Here is a 17684-nt window from a genome sequence, read left to right as displayed (position 1 = left end):
GTTCATTGGTGAACATTTTTCTATAGAAAAAGTTCATTGGTGAACATTTTTCTATAGAAAAAGTTCATTGGTGAACATTTTTCTATAGAAAAAGTTCATTGGTGAACATTTTTCTATAGAAAAAGTTCATTGGTGAACATTTTTCTATAGAAAAAGTTCATTGGTGAACATTTTTCTATAGAAAAAGTTCATTGGTGAACATTTTTCTATAGAAAAAGTTCATTGGTGAACATTTTTCTATAGAAAAAGTTCATTGGTGAACATTTTTCTATAGAAAAAGTTCATTGGTGAACATTTTTCTATAGAAAAAGTTCATTGGTGAACATTTTTCTATAGAAAAAGTTCATTGGTGAACATTTTTCTATAGAAAAAGTTCATTGGTGAACATTTTTCTATAGAAAAAGTTCATTGGTGAACATTTTTCTATAGAACAATTACATTGGTGAACATTTTTCTATAGAAAAAGTTCATTGGTGAACATTTTGCTATAGAAAAAGTTCATTTGTGAACATTTTTCTATGGAAAAATTTCATTGGTGAAAATTTTTTTATAGAAAAAGTTTATTGGTGAACATTTTTCTTTAGAAAAAGTTCATTGGTGAAAATTTTTCTATAGAAAAAGTTCATTGGTGAACATTTTTCTTTAGAAAAAGTTCAATGATGAAAATTTTTCTATAGAAAAAGTTCATTGGTGAACATTTTTCTATAGAAAAAGTTCATTGGTAAACATTTTTCTATAGAAAAAGTTCATTTTCTGTAGACAAATGTGCATTGTCGAACTTATTCCATAGAAAAATGTTATTTGATGAACAATTTTGCTCTCAAAATATGTTCCCTTTGATGAAAAATTTTCTCTGCCTGCAGTGGCATTTGGTTTTCGGGGTCATTTGTAAATATCGTGGCTAAATATGTTGTGAAGTTAGTTCATATTGCCAACATTATTAAAAATAATTAGCTATACTCTGTGAAAATAATTTGCAATAATCACTTTTAAGAGGAAAAACAACAACAAGACAAACGACGATGAAACATAACCTAAACAAATTACCACAAACTGTGAAAATTACTGCCCCTTTTTGCGCAAAGCATACAAAGCGTATGTATGTACGCAGCATTAAACAGTTATAAAATTTTCTAAGCTCAACGAATTTAAGTTATGACGATGATGTTGGATGTCGGCAAGAATGGGAGCTGTTGAAATGGTATGGGATTGAAGGAAAGAAGGAATTGTAACAGCAAAGACGACTAACGATGGTCATCAGATGGTGATGGCCAAAACCTTACCCAGTGTGTGTCTTGTTTTTTTTTGCTTTCCTCTTAACAACCATTTCTCATGTGTTTCTTAAGTATTTCTTTGACTTCCCGCTTAGACATACCGACTACAGATGATGGTCGGAACATTGCCTTGAAAGTTTTTTTTACTTTGAAGTTATCTATGATTTTATTATATGGGGATAGAAATGAATGATGGATTGAATGGGTAAGTGGGGTTTTTTTCATGCCTCTTTTTTCTTCCACTTCTCCTTCTTCTTTTACTTGTGCATCATTGTCTTGAAGTTAAATTAATTAGAGCAAAACTATGATAATGTTGTGGCTAATTCAAAGCGTTAATAAAAATTTCTTACAGTAATTATAAACCATAAAGAATAGTACTAAAAAACAGCTAAGGAAACTAATTTCCGTAAGACATTTGAGTATGAATTTTATAAAGAAAAAACTTAAAATCTACATTGGTGAAATTTTTTGTAGAAAAATGTTCATTGTTGAATTTCTTCTATAAAAAAATGTTCATTGGTGAATTTCTTCTATAAAAAAATGTTCATTTGTGAACTTTTTCTATAGAAAAATATTCATTGGTGAACTTTTTCTATAGAAAAATTTTCATTGGTGAACTTTTTCTGTAGAAAAATGTTCATTGGTGAACTTTTTCTATAGACAAATTTTCATTGGTGAACTTTTTCTATAGAAAAATTTTCATTGGTGAACTTTTTCTATAGAAAACTGGTCATTGGTGAACATTTTCTATAACAAACTAGTCATTAGTGAAATTTTTCTATAGAAAAATTTTCATTGGTGAATTTTTTCTATAGAAAAATTTTCATTGGTGAATTTTTTCTATAGAAAAATTTTCATTGGTGAACCTTTTTTGTAGAAAAATGTTTATTGGCGAAATTTTTCTATAGAAAAATGTTCATTGGTGAACTTTGTCTATAGAAAAAAGCTCATTGGTGAACTTTTTCAATAGAAAAAATGTTCATTGGTGAACTTTTTCTAAAAAATAATTTTTATTGATGAACTTTTTCTATAAAAAAATGTTCATTGGTGAACTTTTTCTATACAAAAATTTTCATTGGTGAACTTTTTCAATAGAAAAATGTTCAATGGTGAACTTTTTCTATAGAAAAATGTTCATTGGAGAACTTTGTGCATAGAAAAATGTTCATTGGTGAACTTTTTCAATGTTCATTGGTGAACGTTTTCTATAGAAAAACGTTCATTGGTGAACTTTTTTTATAGAAAAATGTTCAATGGTGATTTTTTCTATAGAAAAATGTTCATTGGTGAACTTTTTCTATAGAAAAATGTTCATTGGTGAACTTTTTCTATAGAAAAATGTTCATTGGTGAACTTTTTCTATAGAAAAATGTTCATTGGTGAACTTTTTCTATAGAAAAATGTTCATTGGTGAACTTTTTCTATAGAGAAATATTCATTGGTGAACTTTTTCAATAGAAAAATGTTCAATGGTGAACTTTTTCTATAGAAAAATGTTCATTGGTGAACTTTTTTTTATAGAGAAATGTTCATTGGTGAACTTTTTCTATAGAGAAATATTCATTGGTGAACTTTCTCTATAGAAAAATGTTCATTGGTGAACTTTATGCATAGAAAAATGTTAATTGGTGAACTTTTTCTATAGAAAAATGTTCATTGGTGAACTTTTTCTACAGAAAAATGTTCATTGGTGAACTTTTTCTATAGAAAAATGTTCATTGGTGAACCTTTTCTATAGAAGAATGTTCATTGGTGAACCTTTTCTATAGTAAAATGTTCATTGGTGAACTTTGTCTATAGAAAAATGTTCATTGGTGAACTTTTTCTATAGAAAAATGTTCATTGGTGAACTTTATGCATAGAAAAATGTTAATTGGTGAACTTTTTCTATAGAAAAATGTTCATTGGTGAACTTTTTCTATAGAAAAATGTTCAGTGGTGATCATGTTCCATAGAAAAATGTTAATTGATGAACTTTTTGTTCATTGGTGAACTTTTTCTATAGAAAAATCTTTATATGTGAACTTTTTCTATAGAAAAATGTTGCTTGCTGAATTTTCTATAGAAAAATGTTCGTTGGTGAAATTTTTCTATAGAAAAATGTTCATTGGTGAATTTTTTCTATTGAAAAATGTTCATTGGTGAACTTTTTCTATAGAAAAATGTTCGTTGGTGAACTTTTTCTATAGAAAAATGTTCATTGGTGAACTTTTTCTATAGAAATGTGTTCATTGGTGAACTTTTTCTATAGAAATGTGTTCACTGATGAACTTTTTCTATAGAAAAATGTTCATTGGTGAACTTTTCCTCTAGAAAAATGTTCATTGGTGAATGTTCATTGGTGAACATTTTTCTATAGAAAAACATTTTTCTATAGAAAACATTTATCTATAGAAAAATGTTCATTGCTGAACTTTTTCTACAAAAAAATTTTCATTGTGAACTTTTTCCATAGAAAAATTTTCGTTGGTGAACTTTTTCTATAGAAAAATTTTCATTGTTGAACTTTTTTTATAGAAATATTTTCATTGGTGAAGTTTTGCCAAAATATTCATTTGTGAACTTTATCTGTAGAAAAATTATCATTGATGAACTTTTTCTATAGAAAAATGTTGATTGGTGAACTTTTTCTCTAGAAAAATGTTCATTGGTGAGCTTTTTCTATACAAAAATGTGCATTGGTGAACCTTTTGTACAGGAAGGTGTTCATAAGTGAATTTTTCAATAGAAAAAGTTCATTGGTGAACATTTTTCTATAGAAAAAGATCATTGGTCAACATTTTTCTATAGAAAAAGATCATTGGTCAACATTTTTCTATAGAAAAAATTCATTGGTGAATATTTTTTTCTATAGAAAATGTTCATTGCTGAACTTTTTCTATAGAAAATGTTCATTGCTGAACTTTTTCTATAGAAAAATGTTCATTGGTGAACTTTTTCTAAAGAAAAATCTTCATTGGTGAACTTTTTCTATAGAAAATGTTTACCAATGAACTTTTTCTATGTTCACCAATGAATTCAAATGAAACTGAATATTTTGTAAAACTTAATAAAATAACAAATAATTAATTTTATCTTTTTTGTTTTTCTTCTCATTGCAGACGAGCTTTCAAAAACATGCCATTTAACATTTTGCTTGGTGCAAAATAGTTTTTGAAAGCCCCCCATATTAACCCACAAATTATTTTGGCGGCTGGCTGCTGGTTGTTGAAATTTGTGTGTGTTTGTGTGTCCATATCGTGTTTTATTGTGTGCCGCCGGATTCTTACGGTCCACAGTAATTTATAATCATATTTTTTTGTTGTTCAGTTTTTTTGTTCATTAAAAAATATTTGATATTAACAAACTACCAGAAAACCAACAAAAACCTATGGTTCAGTAGCGCTGCAGCAAAAACACCAACAAACAGTCCACACGTTTTTTTCTTCTGCCAAGGAAGCCCACAACGTTTTTGGCATTAAGGTAAGTTTTTGTTGCTGGTTTTTATCAAACAAACACCGAGCAAATTATTGCAATTCCATAGAAACAGAATAACAAAAAACACAAAAAAAAAAAAACGAATTTAATTGAAAACAAAAATTGCACAAAATTTACAAAAACCATACAACAACAACTAAAATTGTAATTGAAAAATTGCTACAAAAATATCCACAAAAATTGGGTCAGTTCAACAGTAAACGCCAAAAGGAAACCTAAAATACATCAACGAGAATAAAAAATTAAAAAAAAAAAAACATTACACAAATATGCAAAAAGTTTATTGAACTACAGCGCAAAGAAAAAAACATCACCACAAACTAAAAGTAATGAGGAATTTTGAAATGATAAACAGATGTTAAACATAAAAAAGAAAAATTGACATAAAAATTAGCAGTGATGTGGAGAAAAGAAACACAACTAAGGCGATAATGGAGATGAGCCGAAGAAAACTTAAACATAAAACTCAATGAAACTGTTTTCCAAATACTTATTCTACTGAACTGAACTTTAATAAAAAAAAAACTTTGGTGAACATTTTTCTATAGAAAAAGTCCATTGGAGAACATTTTTCTATAGAAAAAGTTCATTGGTAAACATTTTTCTATAGAAAAAGTTCATTGGTAAACATTTTTCTATAGAAAAAGTTCATTGGTGAACATTTTTCTAAAGAAAAAGTTCATTGGTGTACATTTTTCTATAGAAAAAGTTCATTGGTGTACATTTTTCTATAGAAAAAGTTCATTGGGGAACATTTTTCTATAGAAAAAGTTCATTGGTGAACATTTTTCTATAGAAAAAGTTAATTGGTGAACATTTTTCTATAGAAAAAGTTAATTTGTGAACATTTTTCTATAGAAAAAGTTCATTGGTGAAAATTTTTCTATAGAAAAAGTTCATTGGTAAGCTTTTTTCTATAGAAAAGTTCATTGGTAAACTTTTTTCTATAGAAAAAGTTCATTGGTGAACATTTTTCTAAAGAAAAAGTTCATTGGTGAACATTTTTCTAAAGAAAAAGTTCATTGGTGAACATTTTTCTAAAGAAAAAGTTCATTGGTGAACATTTTTCTATAGAAAAAGTTCATTGGTGTACATTTTTCTATAGAAAAAGTTCACCACTGAACATTTTTCTATAGAAAAAGTTCACCAAAAATGTGCAAAATGTGCCTCATCGAAATAATGGTTTTAGACCCCAAGTATGTTTGGACGAAATGTGTTTTAGACAATTTGGAGTCGATTGAGCAATGTCCGTCCGTCTGTCTGTCTGGCTGGCTGGTGCGCACGATAACTCTCGAATGGATCAACCAATTCGTTCCAAAATTTGGCTTTCGTAATATTTTGCACAAACTTAGTTTAAGTTCGAAGATAAGCCATATCGGTCCACTCCTTCCGGTACCTACCCCACAAAAGTTCGAAAATGTTCGGAAAATTTGTGCGCACGATAACTCTTGAAGGGAGTAACCGATTTGATCCATACTTTGCACATCGTGAAATTTCTATCAGACTTAGATGAGGTTCCAATATGGACTCAATCGGTCCACTCCTTCGGGTACCTCCAACACAAAATTTCGGATAAGTTCAGATTAGGACCTGCTCTCGAATCGCTTTGATTTTTGTTGCAGCAACTTGTATTCACTGCCCCCCATACGACGGTACAAGTTTCATCAGGGGCAAGTCCATACTTTCTGAGAAAATAACCTGAAAGATGCAAAAAGCCCCTATGACACCGTGTGTAGTGGTTGGAGCGCAAGATAACTCTCGAACGGATCTGCCGATTCGGTCCAAAATTTGGCCTTCGCAATATTTTGTCCAAACATAGTTTAAGTTCGAAGATAAGCCATATCGGTCCACTACTTCAGATACCTCCCCCACAAAAGTTCATAAATATTCGGAAAAATTGTGCGGACGATAACTCTTGAAGGGAGTGACCGATGTCATCCATACTTTGCACATCCTAATATATCTACCAGATATAGATCAGGTTGCAATATGGACTATATTTGTCCACTCCTTCGGGTACCTCCCACACAAAATTTGGGTTAAGTTCACTTTAATACCTGCGCTCGAATCACTTTGATTTTTGTTGAAGCGATTTGCATTCGCTACCTCCACTACGATGGTAAAAGTTTTCTCAGGGGCAAGCCCATATTTCTTGGGAAAACAGCCCGAAATGTGTAAAAAACGCTATGTCTCCATATGTGGCGGTCGGAGAGCACGATAACTCTCGATTTGGTGTTCGGTCCACACTTTCCTGTACTTCTCCCCAATATTTAAAAAGGTCACTAAAATGCTCGGACGATATCACTGGAATGGGGCAACCAATTTGGTGCAAACTTTGGATATCTTAATATTTTGTCAAAATTTAGTTTAACTTCTAAAATGGCCCATATCGGTCCTCCCTAATGGTACCTCCCCCACAAAAGTTCAACATTTGTGTTTTAGTGCAGTTAATTCCTAATCCACATTTTTGTCGGCTAATTCAAATGTCCAAAAAAGGGCCACAAAATTCTGAAGAGACCTTGAATACATTCGATCTGTCCGTAGGTGAAAGTTTCACTTCACATTGGCTGAGGGTATATATCTGTCGGCAAAGCCGACTGACACTTTTTTACTTGTTCTATAGGAAAATTTCCCCAATGAACATTTCTCTATAGAAAAATTCCCCAATGAATAGTTTTCTATAGAAAAAGTTCACCACTGAAAATTTTTCTATAGAAAAAGTTCACCACTGAAAATTTTTCTATAGAAAAAGTTCACCACTGAACATTTTTCTATAGAAAAAGTTCACCACTGAACATTTTTCTATAGAAAAAGTTCACCACTGAACATTTTTCTATAGAAAAGTTCACCACTGAACATTTTTCTATAGAAAAAGTTCACCACTGAAAATTTTTCTATAGAAAAAGTTCACCACTGAACATTTTTCTATAGAAAAGTTCACCACTGAACATTTTTCTATAGAAAAAGTTCACCACTGAAAATTTTTCTATAGAAAAAGTTCACCACTGAACATTTTTCTATAGAAAAGTTCACCACTGAACATTTTTCTATAGAAAAGTTCACCACTGAACATTTTCTATAGAAAAAGTTCACCACTGAACATTTTTCTATAGAAAAGTTCACCACTGAACATTTTTCTATAGAAAAAGTTCACCACTGAACATTTTTTTTGTAGAAAAATTTACCACTGAACATTTTTCTATAGAAAATATTCTTCAGTGTACAGTTTTCTATAGAAAAGTTCAGCAAAGAGCATTCTTCTATAGAAAAAGTTCACCAAAAAGCTTCCTCCGTAGATCCCTTTTTAAAACTAGTACTAGGTTCGGCTTTTGTATAAGAAGTAGAATCCACTAAAAAAATTGTTGCTCTAACCTTGATTTCCGAACAAGTCACTATATAATTACAAACGACCTTCACTTTTTTTGTTTACTTTATTATTTTTATAAACAAAAAAAACTGTTTACAATAAAACTAAATAAATGTTAATGAAATTAAAATTATCCCCGCAGACACGACAGGCATCGACGACACCAAGGGAGTGCTAAATAACTGACTGGCAGATGGGCGTTTGCACAACAACAGCAACACCACGACTAAAATTGCTTAAAAATGTAAATGTTTCAAATAATTGTTTTCGTTTTTCTGTATTATTTTTATTGCATCTCTTATTGTTGTTGTTGTTTGTTTGCTCTGTTATTGTTTTTGTAACTGAACTAATTTGTAATTCAAATTTCTGTTCATTTTAAAAGTGAATTTGTTTAGACACATGCTATCAAGCAGATATTTATTTATTTATTTAAGAAGGCCTACAAAATGTATTTCGCTTTGGGATAAAGAGCACACACAGAGATGCTGAGGCAACAAAAACTCAAAATGTCAAATACAGCGACGACCTTCCGCAAATGGAAAAACTATTAAGCTTAAAAATTATTATCATAAAATTTAAGTGTAACAATATGTGTGCGCGATGCCATGTGCCTTTTTAAAGAGACTTTCGCTTCGATGCCGCATCATATTTGGCAAGGCATCACAAAGTACCGTACACACAGAAACGTATGGTTCTATTAAGATCTCCCAATCGGCTTAGGAAGAAATGGAGAGAATATTTAAATAATTTTTTTATTGAAATGTACTTTCTTGGTATTCCATGAAGGAGAAGCTTTTAATTGAAATGATGTCATTTAGATAATGTCGTAAGAAATTATCAAATTACGAATTTCAAATCGAAAATGTATGTATTCAAAAACACTACAAAAAATATTTTCGTAAGAAAAAATATTCAGAAATTAACTTTTTCTGTAGAAAAATGTCCACCAATGAACTTTTTTTATAGAAAAATGTTCACCAATGAACGTTTTCTATAGAAAAATGTTCATCAATGATGTTTTTCTATAGAAAAATGTTCACCAATGAACTTTTTCTATTGAAAAATATTCACCCATGAACTTTTTCTATAGAAAAATTTTCACCAATGAACTTTTTCTATTGAAAAATGTTCGCCAATGAACTTTTTCTATAGTAAAATGTTCACCAATGAACTTTTTCTATAGAAAAATTTTCACCAATGAACTTTTTCTATAGAATAATGTTCACCAATGAACTGTTTCATGTTCACCAATTAACTTTTTTTGTAGAAATGAATTTTTTCTATAGAAAACAATTCACCAACGAACTTTGTCTATATAAAATGTTCACCAATGAACTCTTTCTATAGAAAAATGTTCACCAATGAACTTTTTCTATAGAAAAACGTTCACCAATGAAATAGAAAAATGTTCAGTGGTGAAGTTTTTCTATAGAAAAATATTCAGTGGTGAACTTTTTCTATAGAAAAGTGTCCACCAATGAACTTTTTTTATAGAAAAATGCTCATCAATGATGTTTTTCTATAGAAAAATGTTCATCAATGATGTTTTTCTATAGAAAAATGTTTACCAATGAACTTTTTCTATAGAAAAATGTTCACCAATGAACTTTTTCTATAGAAAAATGTTCACCAATGAACTTTTTCTATAGAAAAATGTTCACCAATGAACTTTTTCTATAGAAAAATGTTCACTAATTAACTTTTTCTACAGAAAAATGTTCACCAATGAACTTTTTCTATAGAAAAATGTTCACCAATGAACTGTTTCTATACAAAAATGTTCACTAATGAACTTTTTCTATAGAAAAATTTTCACCAATGAACTTTTTCATGTTCACCAATTAACTTTTTTTGTAGAAATTAATTTTTTCTATAGAAAACAATTCACCAACGAACTTTGTCTATATAAAATGTTCACCAATGAACTCTTTCTATAGAAAAATGTTCACCAATGAACTTTTTCTATAGAAAAACGTTCACCAATGAGATAGAAAAATGTTTAGTGGTGAAGTTTTTCTATAGAAAAATTTTCAGTGGTGAACCTTTTTATAGAAAAATGTTCAGTGGTGAAGTTTTTCTGTAGAAAAATGTTCAGTGCTGAACTTTTTCTATAGAAAAATGTTCAGTGGTGGACTTTATCTATAGAAAAATGTTCAGTGGTGAAGTTTTTCTATAGAAAAATGTTCAGTGGTGAAGTTTTTCTGTAGAAAAATGTTCAGTGGTGAAGTTTTTCTATATAAAAATGTTCAGTGGTGAAGTTTTTCTATAGAAAAATGTTCAGTGGTGAAGTTTTTCTATAGAAAAATGTTCAGCGGTGAAGTTTTCTATAGAAAAATGTTCAGTGGTGAACTTGGTGATGATTGGAGATGTTTTTCTACGCAAAAATGTTCATTGGAGAAATTTTTTCTACAGAAAAATTTTCATTGGTGAATTTTTTCTACAGAAATATGTTTATTTGTTAACTCTTTCTACAAAATATATTTATTGGTGAAAATTTTTCTATAGAAAAAGTTCATTGATGAACATTTTTTCAATAGAAATAGTTCATAGGTGAACTTTTTTCAATAGAAAAAGTTCATTGGTGAACATTTTTCAATAGAAAAATTTCATTGGTGAACATTTTTCTATAGAAAAAATTCATTAGTGAATATTTTTCTATAGAAAAAGTTCATTGGTAAACATTTTTCAATAGAAAAAATTCACAGGTGAACATTTTTCTATAGAAAAAGTTCATTGTTGAACATTTTTCTATAGAAAAAGTTCATTGTTGAACATTTTTCTATAGAAAAAGTTCATTGTTGAACATTTTTCTATAGAAGAAGTTCATTGTTGAACATTTTTCTATAGAAAAAGTTCATTGTTGAACATTTTTCTATAGAAAAAGTTCATTGTTGAACATTTTTCTATAGAAAAAGTTCATTGTTGAACATTTTTCTACAGAAAAAGTTCATTGTTGAACATTTTTCTATAGAAGAAGTTCATTGTTGAACATTTTTCTATAGAAAAAGTTCATTGTTGAACATTTTTCTATAGAAGAAGTTCATTGTTGAACATTTTTCTATAGAAAAAGTTCATTGTTGAACATTTTTCTATAGAAAAAGTTCATTGTTGAACATTTTTCTATAGAAAAAGTTCATTGTTGAAAATTTTTCTGTAGAAAAAGTTCATTGTTGAACATTTTTCTATAGAAAAAGTTCATTGTTGAACCCTTTTCTATAGAAAAAATTGGTCAACATTTTCCTCTAGAAAAATTTCATTTTCTATAGAAAATATCATTGATGAACTTTTTCATAGAGAAATCTTCATTGGTGAACTTTTCTATAGAAAAATGAATTAAAAATTAATTATTTCAATATTTTATGTACTTACTCGTAGGTTTTCTCGATAAGAAAATCACACCATTAAGCTTTTTCATGTGGAAAACTCCACTCATAACTTTTTCAATTCTGTCTAACTGAATCTTCATTTAGATTTTATTTATAAAGTCCTTGAAACTTTCCCTTTTCTTTGTGAAATGTTTGCGTGTTTCTGTTTTAAAGTTTAATTCTCTGCTGCACATAAATTTCAAGGGTAAACCAGGAGCAGCAGCATACAGATGTCGAAGTTCAAAGCGTTCTCCTTTTTGGTTTATTAAAAAATTTTATCACTTTCTCTTTCTCCGTTAACGAAGTTTTATGCCCCGGATGAGTTGAAATGAAGGTTGCTGCTGAGCTGGCAGATGCATGCTAATCGTTCATTCCACCTGCAACTTTATTACCCGTGTCTGACTTCATAAAAACAAAAACCCCCATAAAAAGGATATATGGCTCCAGGCGCAATATTGTTTTTGTTGTTTATTTGTTTGTTGCCACACTGGACCATTTTCAAGGTCAAGGAAAACTGAGCAAATTACCATAAAGGACATGCGCTCTATGGGCTATATGAGCACAAAATGTTGCAGCAACATCTGAAAAAGGTTCATTTCCTTGGCATTTGACGTGGAGTTGTGATGCGCATCCTTGCTACTTTTTCAAACTCTCATTCTTAGTTCATCATCAACTCTCTCTCTTTGCAAGTTTGGTGTTTGAGTGAGTAGCTTTTCCAAATACCACTGACCTAGTCAACTATATTTTGCTGTGTTGGTGTTGGTTGTGCAACCTTAAGGCCGCCACATCCCCCACCATGACTGGCAATGCTTTGACCAAATATGGTAAACAAAATTTGTTTTTTTGCTGAGTTAGAACTTGTTATGTCCCTGTTGGGGTAATAAAAAAATAGTTATGAAAGCCGGTGGCATAGAAGGACTAATTTATATGTAGAGGAGGGGGTGAATCTGGCTGGCTATGGTGGTGCTTAAGGCATGAAGGACAAGTACATAATTTCCGTAAAATATGATGAACACACTAGAAGGAGGAGCAGGAGATTTAGACATAAGTTTGGTAATTTGCTTGGGGAAGGAAAGGGAGGGGAAAATGTTCAACAATGAATTTTTGCTAACGAAAATTTTTCAACAATGAACTTCTTCTATAGAACAATGTTCAATAATGACCTGTTTCCATAGAAAAATGTTAAGCAATAAATTTTTGCTATAGAAAAATGTTCAGCTATGAATTTTTTCTATAGAAAAATGTTCAACAATCAACTTTTTCTATAGAAAACTGTTCAACAATGAACTTTTTCTATAGAAAAATTTTCAACAATGAACTGTTTCCATAGAAAAATGCTAGGCAATGAATTTTTGCTATAGAAAAATGTTCAACAATGAACTTTTTCTATAGAAAAATGTTCAACAATGAACTTTTTCTATAGAAAAATGTTCAACAATGAACTTTTTCTATAGAAAAATGTTCAACAATGAACTTTTTCTATAGTAAAATGTTCACCAATGAACTTTTTTTATAGAAAAAGGTTCAACAATGAACTTTTTCTACAGAAAAATGTTCACCAATGAACTTTTTCTACAGAAAAATGTTCACCAATGAACTTTTTCTATAGAAAAATGTTCACCAATGAACTTTTTCTATAGAAAAATGTTCACCAATGAACTTTTTCTATAGAAAAATGTTCACCAATGAACTTTTTCTATAGAAAAATTTTCAACAATGAACTTTTTCTATAGAAAAATGTCCACCAATGAACTTTTTCTATAGAAAAATGTTCACTAACGATATTTTTCTATAGAAAAATGTTAATAAATTAACTTTTTCTATAGAAAAATGTTTACCAATTAACTTTTTCTATAGAAAAATGTCCACCAATGAACTTTTTCTATAGAAAAATGTTCAACACTGAACTTTTTCTATAGAAAAATGTTCAACAGTGATCTTTTTCTATAGAAAAATGTTCAACAATGATTTTTTATGTCCCTGTTGGGGTAATAAAAAAATAGTTATGAAAGCCGGTGGCATAGAAGGACTAATTTATATGAAGAGGAGGGGATGAATCTGGCTGGCTATGGTGGTGCTTAAGGCATGAAGGACAAGTACATAATTTCCGTAAAATATGATGAACACACTAGAATGAGGAGCAGGAGATTTAGACATAAGTTTGGTAATTTGCGTGGGGAAGGAAAGTGAGGGGCAAAATGTACACCAATGAATTTTTCTATAGAAAAATGTCCAACAATGAACTTTTTTCTATAGAAAAATAGTCAACAATGATCTTTTTCTATAGAAAAATGTTCACCAATGAACTTTTTCTATAGTAAAATGTTCACCAATAAACTTTTTTCTATAGAAAACAAGTAAAAAGTATCGGTCGGCTTTGCCGACAGAGATATACCCTCAGCCTATGTATATTGAAACAATTTTTTTCCAAAATACGTATGTATTTAGGGGATTTTAAAAATATTGGGCGTGAACCGATCAAAGTTTTGCGGAAAATATACTAAAAGGAATGGATCGACATTGACCGTTATGGAAGTGGATCTCCAGCCACAACATATGGTTCCATAGGGGGTTTTTACACTCTTCGGACTGTTTGCTCAAGAAGTATGGACTTGCCCCTAAAAAAACTTTTACCATCGTAATTAGGTCTTAAAGTGAACTTATACGAAATTTTGTGTGGGAGGTACCGGATGGAGTGGACAAATATAGTCCATATTTGAACCTGATCTATATCTGGTGGATATATTAGGATGTGTAAGGTATAGACCAATTCGGACACTCCCTTCAAGAGTTACCGTACGAACAATTTTTCCGAACATTTTTGAACTTTTGTGGGGAGGTACCTGAAGGAGTGGACCGATATTGCTTATCTTCAAACTTAAATTTTGTTTGGACAAAATATTACTAAGGCCGTATTTTGGACGGAATTGGCAGATGCGTTCGAGAGTTATCTTGCGCTCCAACCACCTCACACGGTGTCATAGGGGTTTTTTGCAACTTTCATGCTATTTTCTCAGGAAGTATGGTCTTGCCCCTGATAAAACTTGTACCGTCGTATGGAGGGCAGTGAATACTAGTTGCTAAAACAAAAATCAAAGCGATTCGAGAGATGGCCCTAAACTGAACTTTTCCGAAATTTTGTGTGGGAGGTACCCGAAGGAGTGGACCTATTGAGACCATATTGAAACCTCATATAACTCTGGCAGAAAGTTTACGCTATACAAAGTATGGACCAAATCGGTCACTCCCTTCAAGAGTTATCGTGCGCACAAACTTTCCTAACATTTTCGAACTTTTGTGGGGGAGGTACCGGAAGGAGTGGACCGATGTAGCTCATCTTCGAACTTAAACTAAGTTTGTACAAAATATTACGAAAGCCAAAACTTGAACCGAATCGGTTCATCCGTTCGAGAGTTATCGTGCGCTCCAGCCAGCAGGACAGACAGACAGACCGACAGACAGACGGACGGACATGGCTAGATCGACTCCAAATTATCTGAAACACATTTCGTCCAAACATACTTGGGGTCTAAAACCATTATTTCGATGAGGCACATTTTCATCGTATCAAAGTGTATATACCCTCCTTAGCCTAAAGGCTGAGGGTATAAATAGTCAACAATGATCTATTTTTATAGAAAAATGTTCACGAATGAACTTTTTCTATAGAACAATTTTCAACAATGAACTTTTTCTATAGAAAAATGTTCAACAATGAACTTTTGCTATAGAAAAATGTTCAACAATGAACTTTTTCTATAGAAAAATGTTTACCAATTAACTTTTTCTATAGAAAAATGTTCACCAATGAACTTTTTCTATAGAAAAATGTTCACCAATGAACTTTTTCTATAGAAAAATGTTCACCAATGAACTTTTTCTATAGAAAAATGTTCACCAATGAACTTTTTCTATAGAAAAATGTTCACCAATGAACTTTTTCTATAGAAAAATGTTCACCAATGAACTTTTTCTATAGAAAAATGTTCACCAATGAACTTTTTCTATAGAAAAATGTTCACCAATGAACTTTTTCTATAGAAAAATGTTCACCAATGAACTTTTTTATTGAAAAATGTTCTCCAATGAATTTTTTCTATAGAAAAATGTTCACCAATGAACTTTTTTATAAAAAACTGTTCGCCAATGAAATTTTTCTATAGAAAAATGTTCACCAATGAACTTTTTCTATAGAAAATTTTTCACCAAAGAACTTTTTCTATAGAAAATTTTTCTCCAATGAACTTTTTCTATAGAAAAATGTTCACCACAATGTTCAACAATGAACTTTTTCTATAGAAAAATGTTCAACAAAGAACTTTTTCTATAGAAAAATGTTCAACAATGAACTTTTTCTATAGACGAATGTTCAACAATGAACTTTTTCTATAGAAAAATGTTCACCAATGAACTTTTTCTATAGAAAATTGTTCACCAATGAATTTTTTCTTTGGAAAAATGTTCACCAATGACCTTTTTCTATACAAAAATGTTCACCAATGAACTTTTTCTATTGAAAACTTTTCACCAATGAACATTTTCTATAGAAAAATTTTCACCAATGAACATTTTCTATAGAAAAATGTTCACCAATGAACTTTTTCTATAGAAAAATGTTCACCAATGAACTTTTTCTATAGAAAAATGTTCACCAATGAACTTTTCTATAGAAAAATGTTCACCAATGAATTTTTTCTATAGAAAAATGTTCACCAATGAACTTTTTCTATAGAAAAATTTTCACCAATGAACTTTTTCTATAGAAAAATGTTCACCAATGAACTTTTTTTATAAAAAACTGTTCAACAAGAACTTTTTCTATAGTAAAATGTTCATCAATGAAATTTTGCTAGAGAAAAATGTTCACCAATGAACTTTTTCTATAGAAAAATGTTCACCAATGACTTTTCTATAGAAAAATGTTCACCAATGAAATTTTTCTATAGAAAAATGTTTACCAATTTTTCTATAGAAAATTGTTCACCAATGAATTTTTTCTTTGGAAAAATGTTCACCAATGACCTTTTTCTATACAAAAATGTTCACCAATGAACTTTTTCTATAGAAAACTTTTCACCAATGAACATTTTCTATAGAAAAATTTTCACCAATGAACATTTTCTATAGAAAAATGTTCACCAATGAACTTTTTCTATAGAACAATGTTCACCAATAAACTTTTTCTATAGAAAAATGTTCACCAATGAACTTTTTCTATAGAAAAATGTTCACCAATGAACTTTTTCTATAGAAAAATGTTCACCAATGAACTTTTTCTATAGAAAAATGTTCACCAATGAACTTTTTCTATAGAAAAATATTCACCAATGAACTTTTTCTATAGAAAAATGTTCACCAATGAACTTTTTCTATAGAAAAATGTTCACCAATGTACTTTTCCTGTAGAAAAATGTTCACCAATGAACTTTTTCTTTAGAAAAATGTTCACCAATGAACTTTTTCTTTAGAAAAATGTTCACCAATGAACGTTTTCTGTGGAAAAATGTTCACCAATGAACTTTTTCTGTAGAGAAAAGTTCACCAATGAACTTTTTCTATAGAAAAATGTTCAGCAATGACCTTTTTCTATAGAAAAATGTTCACCAATGATCTTTTTTTATAGAAAAAAATCACCAAGGAACTTTTTTAGGAAAAAAAGCTCACCAATAAACTTTTTCTATAGAAAAATGTTCACCAATGCCCTTTTGCTATAGAAAAATGTTTACCAATGACCATTTTCTAACGAAAAAATGTTCACCAATGACATTTTTTTTCTTTCAATGAAAAATTTTAATAGGAAATTTACAGAAAGTAAAATGTTCAATAAAAATTTTAAGCCCAGTTTTCGTAAAAAAAATCAATTTCTTATAGAAAATGTTAATTTATTTCCATAATCTCCCTTTGCCAGTTGCTATCACCATGTCATTCTGTCATCATTTATCTTTAATTGCTTTAGCATTTCCATAATCCATTCAAGGTGAAATATTTCCCCTGGCAAACGAGAAAAAAATGCCAAAGGACATAAAAGCAATTTGCACAGTTCCGAGCGCAGAACATGTGTAAATACAAATACAAACGTGGATGTGACATCATGTTTGTTCAAATGATTTTTATCCTTTACAAATATTTGTATTTTAGTTTTGTTGATTTTATTCGCAAGGCCGATTTCCCGCAAAACATGCCCCCATAATGGCTGCTGCA

General features: G+C 30.1%; 1 protein-coding gene across 3 annotated transcripts in view; it reads left to right on the top strand.

The window, feature by feature from the left end:
- LOC141405664 (uncharacterized) overlaps positions 1-17684 on the top strand; it is a 309097-nt gene that overhangs the window by 77302 nt on the left and 214111 nt on the right. For all 3 annotated transcript variants that reach the window (XM_073990265.1, XM_073990267.1, XM_073990266.1), the window contains exon 3: positions 4376-4736. The gene's annotated coding sequence lies outside the window, so the exon portion shown is untranslated. The remainder of the gene's footprint in view (positions 1-4375; positions 4737-17684) is intronic.

The sequence above is a fragment of the Musca autumnalis genome, unplaced genomic scaffold (genome assembly GCF_047663935.1).
Source record: "Musca autumnalis isolate F117 unplaced genomic scaffold, ASM4766393v1 scaffold_5, whole genome shotgun sequence".
Taxonomy (NCBI): domain Eukaryota; kingdom Metazoa; phylum Arthropoda; class Insecta; order Diptera; family Muscidae; genus Musca; species Musca autumnalis.
This window is presented reverse-complemented; position numbering and strand designations above follow the sequence as displayed.